The sequence below is a fragment of the Psittacula echo genome, assembly GCF_963264785.1.
Source record: "Psittacula echo genome assembly, chromosome: 4".
NCBI lineage: Eukaryota > Metazoa > Chordata > Aves > Psittaciformes > Psittacidae > Psittacula > Psittacula echo.
The window spans coordinates 75,386,206-75,409,342 of NC_137738.1; positions in this window are offsets into that span (position 1 = coordinate 75,386,206).

A 23,137-nucleotide genomic window follows, 5' to 3' on the forward strand; every position below is an offset into this window, starting at 1 on the left:
CATCTGTGTCTGCTCAAGATTTGATCCCGGTGATGGCTGTGACATATCTTACTTAGAGAGGGTGGCGAGGATGGTTTGGAAAAATCGATAAAACTACAGTGGGCCAGAAGAATGACTTCTAATTGAGGAGGAGAGAGTGGACTGGTGGTGATCTTTCCTATCCATGGTATCTTAACCAAGGTCTGTCAGAAAAGTAGAAATGGCTTTCACCATAAGAGCTGGAGCAAAGCCTTTTGACTTCATTGTGAAAGCTGGAATGCTGTTTCTTAAGATCTGCAAGACATCTGTCACAGAAGGGAAGCTAGACGTGCAGGCTGGCTTCCTGATCATTGAATTTAACCCTGCACTGGAAGCTATATGACACATTTTAGTGACCAAAAATGGAAATTATACAACAACTCCATATTGCTGCCTGACTGGTCATCAGGGAAATGAAATCCAAACAAATGGCATTTCAAAGAGTGATTCTGATTACAGCCATATGCCTTTTAGACTGTAAGAGAATAATTTCCGAACTGAGGAACATTTAAGAGAGAATTAAAGCCGTTTATTCTCTATGTTTTGTTCTAATTTCAGAGAGTTAAGTATCAAAACTATGTCCTGCAGCTTCATGTGTAATAAAGAAATGTATGTGTCTGGCAGAAATAAAGATGCTGCTAAAAATCTGGAGAAGTGATTAAAAAGGTTTTTTTTCTGAATTGTATATAAAAATGATGTTTTGCATTGATCTCCCACCTGTTTTTTTCTGCCATTTTGTCCCCAAGGCAAGCTTAATCAGATACCCATATATTCTTAAAAAAGCTTCCCTTCTGTTCCTCCAAACAGAAATTTTTACTTTATTTAAAACATTCATTTCAAATTATTTTTCTATTTCTTCCCCAAATACACCCAATGCCTGCCAACCATGCCTCACCTTCTTTATGTTCTTTATTAGTATAAATCTTAACAGAGATGCTGCTGTATGAGTCGTGCCCATCTCTGAACTTGAGATAGATGTATTTCATAAAAGTATTCCCATAATCCCGAAGCCTGGTTAACACTCCCTTCACCTGTGCCGTGGTGTTTGACAGTGAGGCTTCTTTTGATAGTGCATTTAGAAGTCAAAAAGAGTTTCACTGGCTCATCCAAAATATGGAAAAGATGCTTGAAATGTTTGGACAGCATATAAACAAGTATTTACTGATGGAGACCAACACGGAAGAACAACTTATTTCCAGGAATTCTCAGATAAATGACTCTTGAAGAGATGTGGGTGCTGATGACACTTCTGGGAAAGCTATTGCAAAGCTGAGCTGAGCAAATCCTGGAGAAATGCAAATTCAAACACGTTTGGGTTCCTGAGTATCTCATGCACAACTGAGCAGTTTACATAGTCTGGCAGTTTTAAAGAAGGAAAATGTTTAAAAGCTCGGTTTTAATTGTATATGCTTTCTGTCCTTTTGGCAAAAACTGTGGATATGAACAAGCAGGTGGGAAAGGGCTGCTGCTTGTTTGAAATTAGGATGGAGCATTGCAGAGAGGAACTTAATGAAGACAGTCTTTGTGCGTCCCACAAATATTTGCTCAGAGAGCAAGTTCTTTGCATTCCTGTTTGTATGGATAGGAAAATTGCACAAACACCCAGACAGTGTTCCCATTTATGAGGCTAAATATCATGGTAGTGCATCATGGCTGAGATCTCTGTGCAATAATAGGCAAAAATGGAGTGGAGGAAGGCATGTAAAGAGTGTCTCCCTGAATTTTCTTTCTGTCATGGTTTTGCAACAGTCTTCTCAATGCTGTAGCACTGACTGCACAGAGATACTTGTAAAAGAAAGTAAAGGCACAGTGACTGATTTTGCTAGACATTAAGAGTTTCAACCAACAGCATATGCAGTTGATCTTTGTTCCCATGAAGGTCCCTTTTGTATAAAAAGAAAAGTAAAAAAGGTGTATTAGTGGTAACTTGATCAATCTATATAGATCTTGAAGGCAATAATTCATAATAGCAAGTTTCCAAAATAAATTCCACCCTGCATAACACATTAAAGAAGTCATGTAGTCCTTGAGGTTGTCCACTGCCCTTAATAAATGAAATAACATGTTGATATTTTTGACAGCAACTCAGGCTAAAGTTACAAATGGGAAAATATTTTTGGAAGATACTGCATTGTGAAAACATTAATTATTTCCACGTCATCTTTTTAATATAAGAATGAATACCTTTTGTATGATTTTACTTTAGCTCATTGAACATACTGACATGAAGGTAGTATTTCTGGTCTTCAAAGTTGAAAAGATCAGACCACCTTACAGCTGTCAAGAAAACACAGCTTCTAACAAAGGCTTTACTTCTTTCAGTATTCTGCAGAAGACCTCAAACTTTTGCCTTGACCAGCTAGTTAAAAGATGTGCAGCCATCACTGTCAGGCTCTGGAAAAAGAGGTGTGAATGAAAGGAAATTTTCTCAAAGGCTTCTCCACATCTGAACATTTCTTAGATGACATTCAGCTAAATAGAATAGACTCCAACAGTGATTTTAGTGCTGATACACTGTTAGCCTCTGAAAGGAACTGCTCAGTTGTCTTTTCACTGAGTTATTTTTCTGTGCTGTTTGTTTAATATGTTTCCATCTCATTGTGTTTGTTCTTTTGTCATGCGTGAGATCATTGAGCTAATTGTGACAAATTGCACCTCAGAGAGTGATTCTGAAATACAAACCGAAATCCCGCCTCTTGTAGGATCAGCTGTTTTGCCACTGAATTTAGCAAGGCTGAATTTATAATGTTGATTTCATTTGGCAAATCTGTTCTGTAAGCTTAGAGATGTCGAAAGCACTTAACAATAAGATACTTGCTTTTGGATGAGGAAATGGAGCAAGACCATTTGAAGCTGTCACCTGGATGCTGCTCCAGTTTCATTTCTGGGCCAGCATTATTCTGAATTTCTTCATCCTTGAAAACCACTGTTTGTTTCTGAACTGTTCTTTCAGAATGGGTTAAAGCCCAGTTTGACTTCTACTGTCTTTTATTCCTGTATAAACAGTCCAAGATGTCTTGATGGTTTAGTTCATGACCACTGTATCTTTTCTTTGTGCAACCCATACTTATCCCTCACTGGAGCAAGCTAATCACCGGATTTTCAAGAGTTGCTACAAGTTTTGGGATCATGACATTTCTGGATGCTCACTTTGAGGCACTTATTGATCTCTTAGTTTCAAAACACAGTATACCTGTAATAACAACCACTCTAACCAGTCTCGAGTTATCTTTCAAGTCACTACCAAGATTATTTGTATAATATTAAATATTGAACAAAACAATAAAAATACAAGAGAAGAAATAAGATGATTTTTTGTCTCTCATTTTCATAGCATGTTATCCCTGAAAAGTTCTTCGGTTAAAAATATTAGGAGATGGATTTTCTTCCTTTAACTATAATTAAAGTAGAAAAGCTTCAGATACTCAGGAAATACCAGAAAGGAGAACACAAAAGCTGTGTTTTTTTCCATTAGAGGGCACCTATCCAGAGATTTCTGTCATAAACTTCCCCAGAATTATAGGTCTCTGAGAAAAATAAAGTTGCCAGAACTCCGGTATTGATCATGAAAAAAATATTCCTTTCTGGGATAAGCAGAAGTATATAAAACTGATAAATACCTTGAGCAATACTGGTTTTACAGCTGCCAAACTGAAGCAAATGTGAGATGTTTATCAGTTATAATGGCATGCTGTTTACGTTTCATAGCAACTATCGCTGGAAAATTGCAACACATTATTTAATGTTTGCAGCTTCAGGCTCTGTTTATGATAATGAACAGAAAAAAATAATTAAAATTACTGTACACTGTACAGTACCAGTTTTCTCTTTATGTTACGCCATGGTGTCATGCCCTGCACAATCTTCTTTCCCTTCTTCTATGCCCCCTTTCCTGCTTATGTGCTATTTCCCTCTATTCAGCCCTCCTGCCTGTGCAGCTGTAGGCTCCCAGGAGATAAGAACAAGGATATGTTGAAGCAAGTTCAATTGAACAACACCAAGGTGGTCTGGGGGCTGGATCACCTGGCAATTGCAAGAGTTGGGGTTCTTTAGCCTGGCAAAGAAAAGTCTGACAAGGAGGGGTCTCTCTGCTGCCTTCAACTTCCTTTGCCCTCCTGCTATTCCAAAAGCTTGTTTTCTTTTTATTTTGATGGCAATATACAAATTAAAGGTTATTAAAGTTCCCAGGATTCCTGGATCATGCACTCCATGTGACTTGCATTTTGCTACTGCCTGTCTTGCACCCAAAACTGAAGTTTTGAATGTAGTGGTATAGAAACAGAATTTTAGGGTTCCTATTTTTTGCACTTGTAGAAGTATTGGTCTTTTCAAGTCTCCCTGTATCTTTCTTAACTGTTACCTTTGTTCCTACTTTTATCCTACTGTTGTAATAGATTAAGAAGCAGGAAGTCTTTTGTGTAGATTTTATTATTTTCTCCTTCACCCTGGAAGTGATCAAGGCCAGGTTGGGCAGGGCTTTGAGCAACCTGGTCTTCTGGAAGGTATCCCTGGCCATGGTAAGGGGATTGGAATTAGATGATTTTAAGGTCACTTCCAACACAAACCATTCTATGATTCTATGATTCTTATATGTAGCTACATATATCAATTACCAAGGGAGATGATTCAAGGCATGTTTTTAACTCAAATCTGTCTTCTATCTAATTGCAAGAAACAAAACAAGTGTTTTTTTTGTACACGTTTTAAGTTTTTAGTTCTAGAAACTCTATTGATGTGATAAATGTCAGCATAACATCAAAAAAAGGATGATCTGCAAACTTGGGGTTTTTTGGCAGTTCTTCAGAACACCATGAACACTCTCTGCTCTTATTTGGCAATGCCCTTGTGTACAGTATATCTGACAGAAAACTCCTGTAGGCAGTAAAATCCCAGTAAGTGCATCCTCCAAGGTGGTATCCTGAGGTTATATTTCTCAATCTCACTAGCAGATCTCTTTTCGGCAGCAACAAAAGTCAAAACAGCACCAAACATTTCATCTGTCTGTCCCATTTCTCAAAGGCATGTCTCACAGGTATGTTTTCCCTCTACAGCACTCGCTTCCCCAAAAATGAGCCAAGAAATTTGCCAGTGAAATGGGTGAGGCTTTCAGAAATTTGAAGAGAAAAACTTTTGAATGTAGAGTAGAGATGAAAAGCTTTACTTTAGACAATAGTGTGAAATTAAAGTGTTTCATGATACAGAACAGTGATGGCCCAATGTAATTTTCCATGCATAGGTCAAGAAAATTGGGTAGAGACACCATCTTGCACAAGAAATATGTATTACCACAGGGTCACAGCTTGTTTCCGTTTCTTCCTGAATCTGGAATATTAGAGGTTATTAGAAAATCAGGAAGTGGAAAACAGCATCATTGAGATTCCCAACAGTTTCCTCAATGTAATAGATTAATTAGCACAGGCCCAAACACTGAGCTATAACCAGAGCAGTGAGAGCTTTATCAGCGAGCCACAATGATAAGGCAAAAAAGAAAGATATTCTGTAAAGGTCATATCCATCTTGCCTGGACATTGTCTTTATTTAATTCCTTCAAAACACAACCTCTTCCTCCAGCTGAGGTAGGAGAAAGTTCCTAACTTTTTGCTCAGGTAAATGATATCATGGAGAGGATATCAAGCTGTGATTCTCAGCACCTGGTCCAACAGATTTCTAACCATTCTCTTACTGAGCTGGACTGGCACATTTGTGAACCCAAAAGGTTCAGAATTAGGAACTAAAGTGAAGATCAAATGTGACAGAGCAAAGGGGAAAGTGCACAGGGGAACACCCAATTGCAGTCACCAGCTGGTGTAGTTTGGTGGCTGCATTTTCTCCTAGAGTAGGCTGTGAGGAAAGGCTAGTTTTCAAGGATGGAAGAAAGCTTACTTTTTATTGACAAGGAAAAGAGAATGGAGAAGTAGAACTTGCTGTTCTACCTTTGATAGGGAATGTTGTAAGAAGCTCTTGCATAGTAGGTGTCCTCATTCAGACTCCACTTACTTGTAGCAATTCCAGAAATGAAGGTAATTTGCTCATTTTCATGAGGACCACCACTGCTCTTGAACAAAAGCATGTTTTAATGGTTATCGTCAGGGCTACTCCTTCACCAGGCTGGATGGTAAAATTGTACAAATGTGTCCCTTACTAGGAATATCTGGGCTGTTCCTCCTAAGGCTGGAGGTGTGCTGTGAGGGGCAATGGCTGTTGACACTGCAAGATGACTCAATGCAGCATGGCCTTACTGAAAAAATGTAATAAAGGTAGTGTTGTCACTAAATAAAGACAATGAGGGCCCTGCTGAAAACAGAGAAGTGGAATAAATTAAGATACTGTACATTAAGATATTATACATATAATACCTGGATTACAGACACAGGAAAAGATGTAAAATTTAAGAAAACCCACAGTTCTATGCACAAAACTTCATGGTTGTCTTTAAGGGAATGCTATTTACGTGATTCATTCAGGTCGACTGGGGAAAAAATGATGAATATCATAGCTGATGATCTACAGAAATATAAAAACAGAAAGTAAGAGACATACTTTTAAATAAACACACTCATCATCCCTTTCTGGCAGAAGATGTACAGATAGATAAAATTTCTACATATTCTAAAAATACAGTCATTTGAAAGAGGAGGTGATTGGTGTGTTTCTTCAAAATTCATACTTTCAGAAATGTGAATAATGATTGCTGTATCCTGCTTTATGCACCAGTATATAGAAATAGTAACTAGAAATGTAGAATAATGAATAAGAGCTACAGCCAGTTATTTATAAATAGATATTTTAGGCAGCTCTCCTCAGAATTAACTCTAGATGGAAAGACATTAAAAGGAGACATAGACAATAAACTTTCAGCTGAGTATTGGCTATGTCTGAAGTAATATTATAGATTTCCTGAAATAAAAGTTTTCTTCAACAATCCCTCATGACAGAATTGATTCAGGTGTGTGACTGACTCAGTCCATTTGCAATATGTCTCAACTTCAGTCTAACTGCATTATTCATACTTAAACTTATAAATTTCTGCCCTAACTTAAAAATTATCTTTTCGTGTTATGAATCATTCTGTCTCTTATTCAAAGCTGAATGGGTAATGTTATATCCATACATGACTAGATATAAAAAAGCAGTGTTTCCTATTTTCTGCATGGCAATATTGTACATTTTAATGGATCCACCTTGCATATTAGAGTAAATAAAGAAATCATGATCTCTCAGGAGAAAACACATGATGTATCCCTTCTTAGAAGTACTTCTAAAATAGTCTCATAAAATGTGGTAAGCTTCAATCTGAAGTTAGAGATGATAGAGAGGAAAAAATATCTGTATGGGCATGTGCAGGAACAGTTTCATTTCAGATCAAGGTATAGATCTTACCCAAAAATGCTCAGAAAAGTCAAATCTCCGTAATTTTTGTTAGCTGCTAACAGTCATTATCAGTCTTTCTGTAAGTATTGTAATGCCTCACAAATGTATGTAAGTGAGAACATAACACGTTGGTTTTATGGTAACTTATAACACCAAAAATTACATGAAAATATTTTTCAATATGAAATAATGCTTCTGGGATACTTAGATACTGTACTATGTGGTCAACTGTGCTTTCAGAACCCCAAAAGATCAGAATAGCTTGTATTTCCCATGTTGAATGTCTTCTTTCCTTTTCTTTCTTTTCTAATTCTGTGTAAACAGAGTGAATACGAGATACGTGATGAAAAAATGTCTTTTGTGATTCATAAGATGCATATTCACTCTCATCATTTGATGTGATACATATTTCATACACTTAATCTTTTGCAGCTTCAAGAATGGCTCCAGATACAACAGCTGGGAAGTTCTTACCGAAATACTAACAGTGTATGACATTTTGTTCCAGTTTAAAGTTCACCCAGCTTTATCTGCTACATCTGATTTTGTTGTTATTCTTTCCACGGGATCACCAGCTACACAAAATGCTGCAAAATTACACATATGTCTAAATTCAGCTTTGGCAGTCAAAATTTATAACCAACTTTTCTCACTTTCTTATTATGTAGGTTTTGGCACATCACGTTAGACTATGGTTATCCTATAACTTTGGCAGCATTGTGCATTGTACTGTGGGAAAAGCCACATCCCAGTCTGGTGGAAATTCCATTAGAGGAAGAACTGGTTCCTTCCAAACCAATTGGGTTTTGCCTTTAATAAACTCTTTGGAAATGGATCAGTATGGAATTTCATGAATTATGGCAGTGTTCAAGGCCAGGTTGGACAGAGCCTTGGGTGGCAACATGGTCTAGTGTGAGGAGTCCCTGCCCCTGGCAGGGGAATTGGAACTAGATGATCTTAAGGTTCTTTCCAACCCTAACTATTCTACAATTTTCAATAGGTCTCCGTTCCCTGAGTTTAGTTTTTCTTCCCAGAAAGTTCAGCTTCTGTTTCGGCACTGAGTCTAGTTATACTGTGGGTCTAGATTTTAAACAGCTTTTTAAAGTAAGCTGGTTAGCCCTGCAGTCATGGCTAGCTAGGTCTGCTGAAAGGACGCAATTTTTGCCAATGTTCAAAAACTAGCATATCTACTTAGGTTCTAAGTTGGAGGTGGCTTGTAAAAACCCATTTTCAAATGCAGGGACGGTTTATGTGTGCCTCTCTTGAAGTGATTATGTAGCCTTAATCTAAATGAAATGGTTCTCTTTTCAAGAATGCCTAGCATGTAAGAACTCATTGTCTTGCTTCAATGAACATGAATATAGAGGTTAGTGTCAGAGAAAACTCAGCGAAAAAACTGTTAAGTGTCTTGGCTAAGGTTAAGGGAAAGTGATAGCTGTTGTCTATCTGGACTTCAGGAAGGCTTTTGACATGGAGAAGTTGATGGTGTACAGATAAGGAGACAGTGATGTGGACTGAAAAACTGGCTGAATGTCTGAGTCCAAAGAATTGTGATCAGTGAGTGATGCAAAGTCTAGTTGGAGGTAGCAGTGGTGTACCCCAAGGGTCAATAATGGGTCAATCCTGTTCAATATCTTCATTAACGGCCTGGACGATGGGGCAGTGTACTCCTTGCAAGTTTGCTGCTGATGCAAAACTGAGAGGAGTGGCTGATACACCAGAGGGCTGTGCTGCCATTCACAGGGACTGCAAGAGGCTGAAGAAATGGGCTGACAGGAAACTGATGAAGTTCAAGAAGAAGTGAAGTCCTGGAGAGGAACAACCTCATGCACCAGTACATGCTGGGGCCACTCAAATAGAAAGAAGCTCTGCAGAAAAGGAGCTGGGTATCCTGGTGGACATCAAGTTGAACATGAGTCAGCAGCAAAGGCTAATGGTATCCTGGGCTGCACTGGAAAGAGTGTTGCCAGTAGGGTGAGGGAGGTGAGGCCACACCTGGAATACTGTGTCTGGATCTTGGCTCTTGACTATAAGACAGATACGCACAGACTGGGGAAAGTCCACTGGAGGGCCACTAGGTGACCAAGATATTACAGGAGCCTCTCTCTTGTGAGAGGAGGCTGAGAGAGTTGGGACTGTTAGCCTGGGGAAGAGAAGGCTCAGGACAGATCTCGTCAATATGTATATATGCCTGATGAGGAGAGAAAAGATCACTCAGTGGTATCCAGTAGCGGTATCAGGACCAGAGGCACTGGGCACAAACTGAAACACAGGAGACTTTGTCTGAGCATCAGGAAAAATCTTTTTCACTGTTAGAGTGACTGAGCACTGGTACAGGTTGTCCTGAGAGGCTATGCAGTCTCCATCCTTGGAGATACATCCTTGGAGATACATTCAGAAACTCTTTGGATATAAGCTTGGGCAACTAGCTCCAAGTGGCCCTGACTGAACAGGAAGATTGAACAAGATGACCTCCAGACGTCGTCTTCCAGCCTCAACAGTTCTGTTGTTCTGTTATTCAGCAATTGGTTCTTAATTCCTGCAATGCAAAGTGGATCATACCTGCATGCAAAACACTTGGGCAAGTATAATAAAATGAATTTAATTTGAATTTCTGGCGCAATTTCTCATGCTGTAAAAATATTTGTTGAGATAAAGCATGCACATGTTCTTAACAGTGTTTTATGATCTCCTCAGATTTTGAGGTCTTCCCAGTCTAGCCTTCCCCCGCAGCTCCCACTGCAAACTTATCTCAAAGAAATGTTGAGTATCCATCATTAACATAGCAAGTTTCCAAGCACTGTGACATGAGTCATGTAAATTCATGCAGTCACTGTCAAAGCATTTAAAATAAAGGCTTATTTTCAGAAATGAACCCTTAGAGAGGTCAACATTTTAATGTAAACAAATGACAAAGCACTAAGTAGTGACTGCAGTTTTGGAAGAGGATGGGAGCCTGATGTGTGCAGAGGTGGCTTCTGAGCATCTCTGCTGGGTCCTCTATGACATAGTGGTATTCCAGGGCCAGCATAATTCCCCATCCCAGGTCATATGGCACTTCATAGCTCTGATCCCACACACACCAGAACTATGTGCTTTGTCTCAGGGGACAGGTTCTGCCATGGTTTGAAAAACTGGTTTTGAGCTGCTTTCAGGCAGCTCTGAATTTGGATCAGAACAGTCATTTGGTTCGTGTATAGAATTGAAAATTAAGGCATTTAATCCTACTGAAAAGCTTTTAGGGAAAGAGCCATCCTAGAACAGATGAAGGGCAATGGAATGGGGAGGTCATAAAACATTTGATTTTTGACTGTGCTCATTCAGTTCCTGCTCTTAACATTTTCATGGCACCTTGTAAAATAAGAGACTCTAGTCAGCATGGGGGGCAAGATTTCTGCAAGACTTCTTTTTTTAGATTAAAAAAGTGAGGCAATAACGAAGTCAGTTCTTTCTGACACATTGTGTTCTCCTCCCTCATCATAAGGGACTAAAAGCAATGGAGGATCAACCCCCTCTGTGGCTGAAATGCTCTGCCTTTAAATTAATCACTAGCTGCCACCCAGTGAAAGCTTTGGGCATGGACCCCAGGGCTAACTGGAACACCAGTGACTGACCTAAGGGGAAACCTTCTTAGCCGTTAGAAGAGGTGTTTGTTAGAGTAGTATCTTCCTAATGGCAATGATCCAGGGAAGATCATGGACAGCTATCTTTCAGTGGTTTGTCACTGTAGCAATTATTGTTCAGATACAGCATACTATTTTGACATTATCTCTGAATTGTTCTTTCTGGAGAAGTAGGTTCAGGCCTTCCAATCAGAACTTGGTTTATTGCCAGGATTTATCAGAAACACAGCCACAAAGCTTCAGGGAGGGATGAATTATATGTCTTTATCTAAATGGACCCCCTTGGTTCTGCTGCATTCAATGTATGACAAAAATGTAATGACAAAAAGAGGATCTGATCATTTAGAAGATAAGCTAGCAGTTCCCATCGCTGCCAGGAGGACTATCCGTGCCCCATCGTTCTTTCTAGCTATGCTGCTCTTCAGGAACAAGGCTGAAATATGTTGTGTCAGCTGGTGGGAAACACCGCCTTCAGACCTTGGATGAATAGAGGAAAGTCTTGATCACTTGTTTTCATTTTTCCCCCTGGGGTTATTCAACATGCCAAGTCTAAAATTAATGCTCGTGATGCTCTTAAAGCAGAATGAAAGCCTAGCACTGAAGGCTTTTATGGGCTGTGATGTCATGCCTAGAGACAAGTTTGTTGATGTGATTGAAAGTGAACTTACTGGGTTTTCCCATTGCTTTTGTTTGCGCAGTACACTCTGTTCTTGCAGTGTTTGGTTCCCAAGAAATACTTCTGAAAGAAAAACAATAATTATCTTTTATATCTATTGACATCTTCTCTTTTGATCTTTTATTTGTCATCTTAACCTTTCTGTCATGATATCATAATCCTCCTTGGCACTCATCCAGTATTGCTCTGGATTGGTCAGTGGCCTGGATTGCTCAATGGTGTAACTAGAACTGGGAAACCAGGTTGATTCTTACATTTTCCTATCCTGTTCTTATTTTTGCATCCTTGAAGAGCTCAGAAACTTTGTTTTGGGTGTGTTCAGATTTATGATGAACACTTCGATCACAAATTTGTATCTTTTAAAAAATGTTATTTTGTGGTGTTACTTTAGATCACAGGTTTTGGAAATTCATGAACTGAAAGACGTTGCCCTACCTTCAAACCCAGTAGCACCCTCATTAGAGCAAGGACACAGTAAATAGATCATTTTCATGACACCACCTTGGGCTGGAGGACTTAGACCATTCTTACCAAGGGAGGATTTTGACATGTGTGGATACTGATTTGCAGCTCAGCTGTTACTCCTCACTGTATCTTTTCCCTAATCTGGTTAGGTGAGGTGAATTTGTGTCTCTGAGCCTGCTTGAAGAATGCCTTGGCCTTATTTGCACAAAGGCACTGTAGTAAATCACATCTATGTTATGACCTGTGTTGCTGAAAGACATACACTTTAATACTGTGGAAATAAATGTGGGATACAAGCTGTTTGTGAAGCATGGTAAAGTTAGCCAGAGCTTGGCCAAGTCAAGCATAACCAAAGCAATGCCATGCTGGTGGGAACAGCACATCGCAAACCTAAAGAACTAGCGCGCACTCACAGAGATGATTGTTTCACAGTAGGATCTGCTCAGTTTTTGTCTTACCTAGGCTGACTAACTGAGAGACTCACCCTGGCTCTGAGTAATTGCTGACATGGCCTGAGCCTCATGCCCAATTCCTGCAGTGACAGCCAGGTCTTTCTCAGCGGGGAGCAATAATGGGGCGAAATGGTACAAGCAGCTGCCCATCCAGTGGCTGGCTCCCAGGGCTGCCAAGTGTCCACATAGGCACGCAAGGAAGGGGGTTCATCCCCTATGATCCTGGTGTCCTGGAGTGCTATGTGGACATTATGTCTGGATAAGCTGTTCTATTACTATTAAACCCTCTAATTTTAACTTATGCCACTGATGTGTTCACAGCACTAACACCGTACTAATGCAAATTAGCCCGTGTGTGGCGAAGAAGCCCCAGGACTGCCACTCTCCAAAAGGTGCTAGTTGAGCTCCTCCAGGCACAGAAGTTTCTGTGTTCTCTTTGCTGTCAAACACATTGAGATCCTTTCCTAACAACTCTCAGGGAAAATCTCTTTTTGCTCACAGGCTGTGCAAAGAGCCAAAAGTTTGCAGTCTGCCAAGTTTTCCCATTCTTATAACAGCTCAGTTCAATTATTATATTTAATGAAACATCCCATGATTATTTTGCGATTTTGGCAATTTAACAAGAATTTTTGTCAGTGAAAACAATCAATGACTCCCACTACAGATTGGCATAAGTAACTTATATAAATATATATAAATATACACACAATCAAAAAACCTGGGGGTTTAAGTCCCACATAATTGTCATAATTATTTCCCTGGCTATTGTGATTGCTTCAAAGTTTCATAAAAGGCTCAGCATTTATACGAATATCTTCATAGCGGGAATTGCGCTTCAAAGCTTTTCTGTTTGTTTTGCTGCACATTATAGATACTGTGTTATATTTACTGAACATTTGCTGCTTATTCATTTGTAGTTTGGGGTGTGGTGTCTCACAGTGACTGTCTATGCTTCTTTGGAAGTTTGCTATGAAGAAGGAAGCTTTGTGCTAAAGCACTTGGGTCTTTATTTTGGACCATTAATTGGAAAAGATTTGCAGAGACAGTATATGTGTGCTACTACGTGGAGAAAAAGCAGTAAAAGACAGCATGTATGTTCTAGACCCATGAAGTATTTGTGGTCCGGAGAGAATGGAAGTCAACCAGAAGTCTTTCCATTCAGTGCACTGGATTTTGGATCAAGTCTTGTGTACGTAAGTGGCGTCCAAAGGTCTGAGCTGTTCACAAATGGTCCATGTCTGTTGTAGTTACCAGGAAACGCAGAGAACAGGCCAGAGTTCAAAGCTTCAGCTTTTTCAAATCCAAGTCACACAGACAAAAATAAAGATGCCATTACCAAACCTGCTGCATTCCTCCAGAGTGCTGAGTTTCCTCAGTTATTAAAAAGTAACAAAAACTTTTTAGTTAGAAGTATATTAGGCACAAACTGGTAAATCTTAGCAAAGGGAAAGAGTCATTCTGAAAATGGTCACAAATATAGTTGGGCTGCAAATTAAGGGTATAGTGACTTCCCGAACCAGACCTCTGATATAAACCTACAGAAGCATTGACTTTTGAGATGAAGATAGGTAAGTGTAGGTAGGGGAAACTTATGGGAGCATTCCGATCCTGGCAAAGTCAGTAGCCAAAGAGTGATTTAGGAAGGGATTAGAGGGTACAATGTCTGCCACTGTAGGGATTAGGCTTAATGAATATATATATTATGATAAATATAGTGAAGACTACAAAGTATGCAGGTACTGAGGTAACAGCAAAACCACACAGGATAGATTTCTGTATACACTGAGTGAGCTATTGAAACAATTAGTTTGAATGCAACACAATGTCATACTACACTAAAAGGTTAGCATGGGTTGGAACAAGATGATCTTAAGGTCATTTCCAACCCTAACTATTCTATGATGCTATGATTCTATGATGATTGTACATCCAATACTTGAGAGATAATGAGTGCTTTGAATTTGAATTACCTTATCTTCCCCTTAAGAAAAAAAAAACAAAACCAAACCAACCTAAAACCAAACCAACCAACCAAGCAAACAAAAAAATAAACTGAAGAGTTCCAGTCACTGGAGCAAACTAGATTATTGGTAAAATATTTGCAGGGAAAAATTACACACACAAATAAAAAAGGCCTGCTGAAATCATTGAATAAAAAAATAACCAAAACAAGAATTTGTTGATCTTTTCTTGAAAAATGGTGGTCTAGAGAACAGCTGTTTACTATACTTGAAAATAGTTCTCTATGAGTAGTCCTGAGGAGGATTCCTTTGCAACTCCAGGTGAACATAATCAATGGCACAGTGTAAACTGCATTCAGCATCTGTAACTTATTGCCAAGAGGTGTAGTGTCTATAATGAACAGGAGTGAGAAGATGCAAAACCTGTTGTGCTTTGCTTATAAATGCCCTGAAAATGATTAACAATTACTTTCTGCAATGGGAGTCCTATAATCTGACCTGATTTATCAATCTCAGCTTCAGGAATACAGAAACAATCGTCAGCTTTACTGCACTTTCCATGTTATGACAGAAGAGTTTTATGCTCAGACTGTTTCCAGTGTGTCCATTGCTGCTGAGGAAAGTGCTAGACATCATGTGTCAGCAGTTGGACACACCACAAACTCTTTGATAATTATTCATTTATATCACTTGATAATTATTCACTATTTGGAGAAGCAATGGAGAATTCTCCAGAAAGGTAGCCAGCTATCTCATTAAATCCTAAAAAATAGAATTGCAGTTAAATTATGAGGTTTCATATTTGCTCTGGGTGTTCTTCATGTCTACAAGCACACCGATTTTGACAAAACCCAATGAAATAGGATCAGAATGAAACACTTTGACTTCAGACTTGCAAAAATGCCATCAGAAAAGTAGCACTGAAGGAGAATATGCCTTTTTGTGACAGAAAATCTATTTAAACCTTCTTCCATCAGTGGTGACAACAACAGACAAACAGTGCTTTACTTACTGTTTAAAATAAAAGGTGACTCACATAGGCAGTGTGGGTGAGTAAAATTTAGCAAGACTGCCTTTCATATTTGACCAGTGTAATGATTATATTGCAGACCTTTTATGGATTATTTGGAATATATGTGAGCATAGAATGAATGTGGGGGTGAGAAACAACTTTTTTCCCAAATATAAACACTAACCACATAAATCTTAAATCAGCTTTAAAGCCATAGTTCAAAACAAGCTCAGTTGCACTGGGCTGAGCAGTAGGAGACCTTTTTAGTATGCAGAAAAAGCAGGAAACAGGAGTTTGTGCCCTTTTCAGAGTCACTTTAGGACACCATAAGTTCTGTGAGAATAGAAGTAGAAAAACTACTCTTCTCCCTTAATCAGAAAGGCTGTTGCCCATGATCAGGTTGTGCCTGTATACTCTAAGCCAGTTGGCACAACTACACGGTCCAGGTAGATGGAGTCTGTACAAATTAATGTCTGGAAATATGGGAGTAGTTTGAGTCTTCCTGCATAACAGGCATAGTTTTCAATATTTTGGAGTCAAACCCAGCCTTGTGTTCTCAGCCTTGGACATTGACTTCTAGTCAAAGCAATCCCCTGGGGTCAGGATTTTTTTCCCATGTGTCATACAAAGAGATAGAAGACCTTCATTGGACAGTGACTAGCTGGAGCAGCATGTGCAACTTAGAGCTTCTCCTGGGAATCAGGATGGGCCAAAACCTCTATGCAGAGGTCAGCTAGGTTCTAACCCAACCCATTCTGCAGCCCATCATGATCTTCCCTCAGACTCATGCTATAGTCCCTTAGCAGGGTTCCTTTACCTTCTCACTGAGAAGAGTTTATTGCTGGAGGGTGACTCCCTTTTTACAGAATCATCAGATCAAAGTGGGCTTTGCTTCCACTGTCCAGGGCAGATATCAAACCTGTAGAGACAGAGGAGCCTTGTGACATGGATGTTGAGGATGCAGCCTTCTATATGTGACCTTGGTTAAACAGATGGTGGAGCTAGGCCTGGCACATGTTGGCATTCCTGGGAGAAAATATCAGACTTGCTTGTATCCCCCGCTGTGGTTTTCCTGGTCCTGTGCTCTGTGTGTTCTGCCATTGGATCTACAGAAAAAAACCTGCTTCATGATAAGGCTGTCCTATTTTACCTTTCTCGCACATGTCTTGGTACACCTCCTGACTTGATTCTATTCCCCACAACAGATTTTCTTGTTGGGGCTATTGCTTTTTCCCCTTTTCCTTTTCTGTGTGGATCTAACCTGAATTTCTCCACAGCTTTAAACAGTGGAGGAAGTTCCTAATTTATCTGATCGCTGCACTCCTGTTTTCTAGCTTTTGTGAAAGAAGTGTTTGTTTTAGCCAGAGTTGAGTGTGGGGAGAAAAGAGAACAGTGCAGCTGATGCATGAGGCACTGAGTATGGGACAGAGAAAAGGCACACACTGACTTACTCCTGTCAGTAGTTATCTCACTTCATTTGGTTTCTCCATAAGTACCAGCACCTCCTCTTGCCATGAGCTGCCCTTCCACTTCTTCACTGGCAGAAGCCACAGACAAATAGATGCCCATTTGGGGAAAAAACCATTTTTCCTCATTATATGCAGCATTATCCAATCCTTAATACATTTATGCCCCATAGGTACTAATTGTGGGAGTACCTAAACAGAAGGAAGACAAGGAGGTCTGGAGCATTAGTTTAAACCACCCCCAAGCCTTGGGAAGGCTTTTATTTTACTATGACCAGGCATGTAATTGTTCATGTTTTTGCAATTGGAATTCCCTAAAATCACAATGATATTTTGAAATAAAGGGCATTTGGCTCCTAAATCTACATTTAAGTAAATGTGGACTATAAATTCCTTGCAAAAATCTGTCCTAAACAGGATTATTAAACAATACTCAGATTTTGAATTTCCTGTTCTAGACATACCACTTCCAAAACATTTCAGTTACAGAAGTATAATTCAAAATGTATCTTTTTTAAACCTAACTGAATATTTTTCGAAGCTTTCTGGAGATATGCCAACAAGAAAGATGCAATTAGCCAGTAGAAGCGAAGATTTTTGTGCATGGCAACATTTTCAGTAATTCTTTCCTGCTATACATCATATTATTGTTCTGATCAAATCATGTCATCACTGCCGGGGCTTTCCCAGCTATGTTTCTTAGTTCCTGAAATCATGTACCTTAAAATATGTTTAAAATGGAAATAATTATTGTATATTGTCCTTGTGACATTTTTTATGTTGGAATGAGTTGGGGCCCTTGCAGGGATCATCCAGTTAGTCCTTATTTCCAAGCAGGGCACTGCTAGAAGTCACTTGACAACATCTGGAGTGGATTGCCTGAAGGAAATGTAGGCAATCTTTGAATGTCTGGTTTTTGTCAATACCACAGTATGTATTTAATGATGATATGATGCAAGCAGAATCCTGCTTATTTGATCAGCCTTGTGATCTCAAGCAAAGAACATTTCTCAATGCTACTGCGAAACCAGACTGTTTAATCTGTCATGTAGGCAATTTAAGGATTTCCACTGCCCTTTGTTCTTGCCAGTAACTGGAAGCACTGTCAGGACCAACCAGTCATAATGAGTTCTACTAGGATGTGTGTACCAAAACCAGCAATTCTAAGGTTAGCACATCTCTGTTTTGGCACCATTTTATTGTATATGCCAGAACGCTAATGCATGCAGGGCAGGTGCTTACTATTTGATAGTTTCCTGTGGTGCCTCTTTTTTTGCTACCTAAAAATGAAGGAGAAGATAGGGCTGCTATTCTTGGCAAATTTGGATCATATCAAACACAACCTTATGGCTACTTTTAGATTTTAAGAGTCAAGACAAAGCATAGTGCAGGGTTCTGGGTTTTTTACTCCCCATTTTTTAATAAAAGCCTCAATTGAGAGCACTGAGTAAGGACCCTGAGGCTTACTTTTGTGTATTCAAAATTCTGCTTTGGGTAGCACATTAGTACTTTTTAAAGATTGGTTAATTCTGCTGACTGCTGCAGCCTATGACTTCCATGGGGCTACTTTGAAGTTTGTTGCACTGGTTTGTAAGACCTCATCAGAGGTTCCTCCTTTGCTTGCAACAAGACTGCCTCTCTGCAGGGGGTGAGCCAGGGTTCAGCCGTCAGCCTAGGCTCCATTCACTCCACTGTTTTCCCCACTGTATTTTTGGCAGTCCCGTCTGCTACAGACATCCTCCAACTCTTCAGATGGGGTAAACATTTTTGAGGAACTGCTTCCCCAGGTGCAACTAAGCAATTTCCTGGTGTCCTTCTGAGTAGAAAGGCGCAGCAGTCTCTCCTCCTCAGCTTCTGCTACCTCTCATCTCTAAACTGCCTACAGGCAAAGCCTGTTAGCCCTTAGGGGGAGAATGTGTAGCTGGGAAGTCACGAGAGTTGGAAGAAAGGATCCACTGACTAAGCCTTTTTCTTAACAGAAATTTAAGACATACAGAGACATTATTCAGGGTAGTTCATGGAGTAAACAAAAGGGTTAGATTTCTTCCTTTATGGTTTCAGCTTGCCTTCGTATAAGCATACCACAGTATTTTAGCATCTGACTTAAAAATGGCATGTCAAATACACTGGCTTTTAGTTTAGAATGCTTCTTCAAGTGTTATTTACCTTTTCATCCCTAATTGCACTAAGATGCAGTTGTATCATTGTCCTGGGTTCAGCAGTAGCAGTCATTTTTCTCCTTCTTAGTAGCTGGTGCAGTGCTGTGTTTTTGACTTTCAGCCTGGGAACAGAGCTGGTAACACCGATGTTTTCAGTTGCTGGTCAGTAATGTTTGCTCTGACCAAGGACTTTCTGAGTCTCATGCTCTGCCAGGGAGGAGGGGAAGCCAGGAGGAAGCAGAGACAGGACACCTGACCCCAACTAGACAAAGAGGTATTCCATACCACAGCACGTCATGCCCAGGATGTAAAACTGAGGGCAGTCACTTGGAAGGGCTAGATCACTGTTGGAGTTGGGCTGGGTATCAGTCAACAGGTGGTGAGCGGTTGTGTTCTCTTCCCTTGTTGTTTCTCTTATCATCATTATTATTGGTGGAAGCAGCAGTGGTTTGTGTTATACCTTAGTTACTGGACTGTTCTTATCTCAACCCCTTGGGAGTTACATTCTTTTGATTCTCCTCCCCATCCCTCTGGGAGTGGGGGGAGGAAAGGAGGGAGTGAGTGAGTGGCTGCGTGGTTCTGGGTTGCTGGCTGGGCTTAAACCACAACAATCATTCTATCATCCATTACATTTATTGCCAGAGTCAGTTCTAAAAAATACAGTAAAAATTATCAAAGTACTCCTATTACAAATTTCTGAGAAGCATCTTCATGCATTTTCCCAATTTGCTCTTCTAATGAGAGGAACCTCCTCATACACATAAATAAATGCAACAAATACACACATTTTAGCATATGCCTTTTTGAGAGTATGTGAGAGACTCAACACTAATTGGTGATACGTTGAAAGAGTTGCCTATCAATCAGATTAAGTAATGTTCATCTGTGCAGAACTATTGTCTCTTCTACACAAATTGGATCAATTTTCCATTTTGTGATTGTGCAGTCCTGCACCATGACTGGCACATAAGAAGCATCACTGCAAAGCAAATAATCAGCAGAGATCAATAGTGACAATTGGGCCTATTCCGTGAGCCCAAGACAATTCTCCAGTGCCAGGGCATGAGGTGTGTAACCCATCCTGGGCCCCATGCAGGACAGAAAAGTGATCATTTCTGTGGGAAAGGGAGATGGATTTAACATGGATTTAAAACCTATTTAAGCAGGATGTGGCAAATAGAGAAAAGTTCTTTGGGAAAGATGAGATAAAAGTGATGTGTAAATCTAGCAGGTGAGATGTGTTTCTGTTTAATGTAAACAGGTATGAAACAGGCCCCTTGAGGTGTTTTGGGGCTTTGTGGAATTGGATAGACATCTTTTAAATTAAACTTACAGTCTTATGTCTTAAAAAGCTATCATGTTCTATCTCTACACAGAAATATATGTACACTCACATGCACACTATTTTTTTTATACAAATCTGTATGTGCATATACGTACACTGAAATAACCTCTTATGACTAACAACAGATCATTAACAAAAGCTTTGAGCCGATGAGCTAAGGAATGCTTGTAAAAGCACTGTTATTGTTCAAATACAATATTATCACAGGATGTGGTTTTCACAAGGCAGTGAAAGATAAAGTTTGACTGTCCTGAGCTATGGTTCTCCATCTGCATATCTGCACGGTACTTTGCATTCTACTTTTAAAAAGTAATCTTGTCTCCCTGAGTTTCTGAACTAATGTTCACCTCAAAAGCAACATAAATCTACATAAACTGCCATGTTATCACTACCCAACACTGCTGTTTTCGTAATTATGTAGATTGAAACTTAGAAGCAGATCCCAGTATCATTCAGTAACTAACATATGTTCATGTCCCAGCACTTGTTGAAATACTTCCCCAGATTTATCCATGGACAGATAACTTTCATTTGCTTTTTTTTCTTAAAAAAACAAACAAACAAAAAAAAGCAGCTTAAAAAAGAACACAAAAGGTTCAGCAGTTGGAAATGAAAACCAAAAAACACAGGTGATGCTGTTGACTGTGTGGTAACTATTAAAACGCCGTAACTAAGGCTGTGTAAGCTGTCACAATTAAAATCTAAGTGAAAGCTGTGTGCCCTTTGGAAATGTGTAATCTAGTTCTGAGAATTACCCGATGAAGATCCATAAGCTCAATAGACAGGCAGTCACGAGAGAAGAATTGATAAATGGGTCTCCCTGTCCTGGCTCAGATTTTCCAGGTTTCTTTGCAAACCATAAGGTACATTGGAGCTATTACATTTACTATGAGTACTGTTTTTGCACCTAATGGCACATTATCTGGACTTGCAATTAGCTATATGATCTAGGATTAGGCACAAAGAATATATGACATACAGTTAGTCAATAGCTAATATATCTCACAGGATGTGCCCTGGCATGGAAAAATAGTGGACTTGAAAGCACCATGTGAGCAGGGAAAAAAGTTCAAGTCCCTGTATCAGAGAAAGAGGTGGTTCCCTGTATCTCCTGCAAGGGTGGTTAGTTAACCCCTTCTCTGTGTAGACTCAGGGTCCCTCTGAAGTTTGTACAGTTCCTTCACAAAGGCCTGAAGTTCTGAGATTGTTGGGAAGCTGCTTTCCCCAGATGGTCATCTCTTCAAATAAAGATAGGAGATATTATTCTCCAGTGACCTATTCGTTGCATTTCAGGTTACTCAGCCGCTTCTTTCCTTACAGAAGGGTCTTGGGGTTCCTGGTTGAAAATTATGCTTTTGGGAGTACTTCTTTTGGCACCTCATTTCACTTCAAAGCAAATAGTCAGAAATGGCAGTTTTCCACTTTCATTCACTCTGCTAACCTCTCCAACTGACAAGCTTAATTGCTTGCATTGTTAAGAGCAATTGTTCAGTCTGCATCTGTATTGTTCAAATAATGCCTGTATTGTTAGGAGCAATATTGTTCAAAGCAAGAAAACATTGCATTGACCTCATAGGAAATCTGGAAAACACTCTTTTGGATAAAACTGTATTTTCACATGTGTCCAGTGTTTCTGCCCTTTTCCAAGTTTGGTTTACCATGACGAGTCATCGTGGTGGCTTAAGGAAGAGCCAAAACACATTCCTCTTGCTACAGAAGTTTGTCTGTTAACATCCTCATTTGGACATTCACTAGATACGTGCAAGCTCTGACCCTTGTCCGTAGGGAGCGGCTTGGCAGCCTTGCTCTCTGGCAACCGCACAGTCTTACCCAGTCAGATGTACGGCATCTGCAGCCTGCCCACTCGTCTGCCCGCATGCCTACACACAGAAGGAAGGCCCAAAAAAGATAGATTCCCTTGGGTTTCCCCAGGAATGTAATTGTAGAAGATTAATATAGGAAGCTTTGGCTTAAATAGAAGTGGTGAGATGAGGGAAGGCAATGCTGTGGCTGTGGTTCCAGACCCAAGAGATCTAGTACTAATTTAGCTCCTCTACTGCTTCCTGAGTAACTTTGAGCAAGTCATGCAATATCTCCAGGCTTTGGCTTTCCATCTGTATATTAAGTCAATGCTTCTCCTTTCTTAAGATTTGTCAAGACCTGGTGTCTGAAATAATGGGACTTGAGGTAAGACAGAAGTGAACTCATGTAATTATAGGGAGGTCTGCAAGTTATTTAACTGTGCAATTAAAGGAAAATTTTATTTGAATGAGTTTTAATCAGCTACAAAATGCTGAATACCATACAGAAGAGTAAAGAAACAACCACTTCCTACTCTTGAGAACAATTTATAGTCCAAAAATACATGTTCATGGATCTGCTATCCTTGAATTCGTTTAATCTCCTTTTAACATGAGATTTTTTGGGTGTGCTTGGCTGAGTGTAAAGCAAGAAAGACTAGTGGGGTGATTAGCAGAGACTAGAAAAGCTGAATACAGACTTCAGACCAGAATGGCTGTTGAAAAATTTTTTAGTTGTTAGCTTTTAGGATAATTTTTACCATTTCCCAAATAGCTGCTTACACTGCCA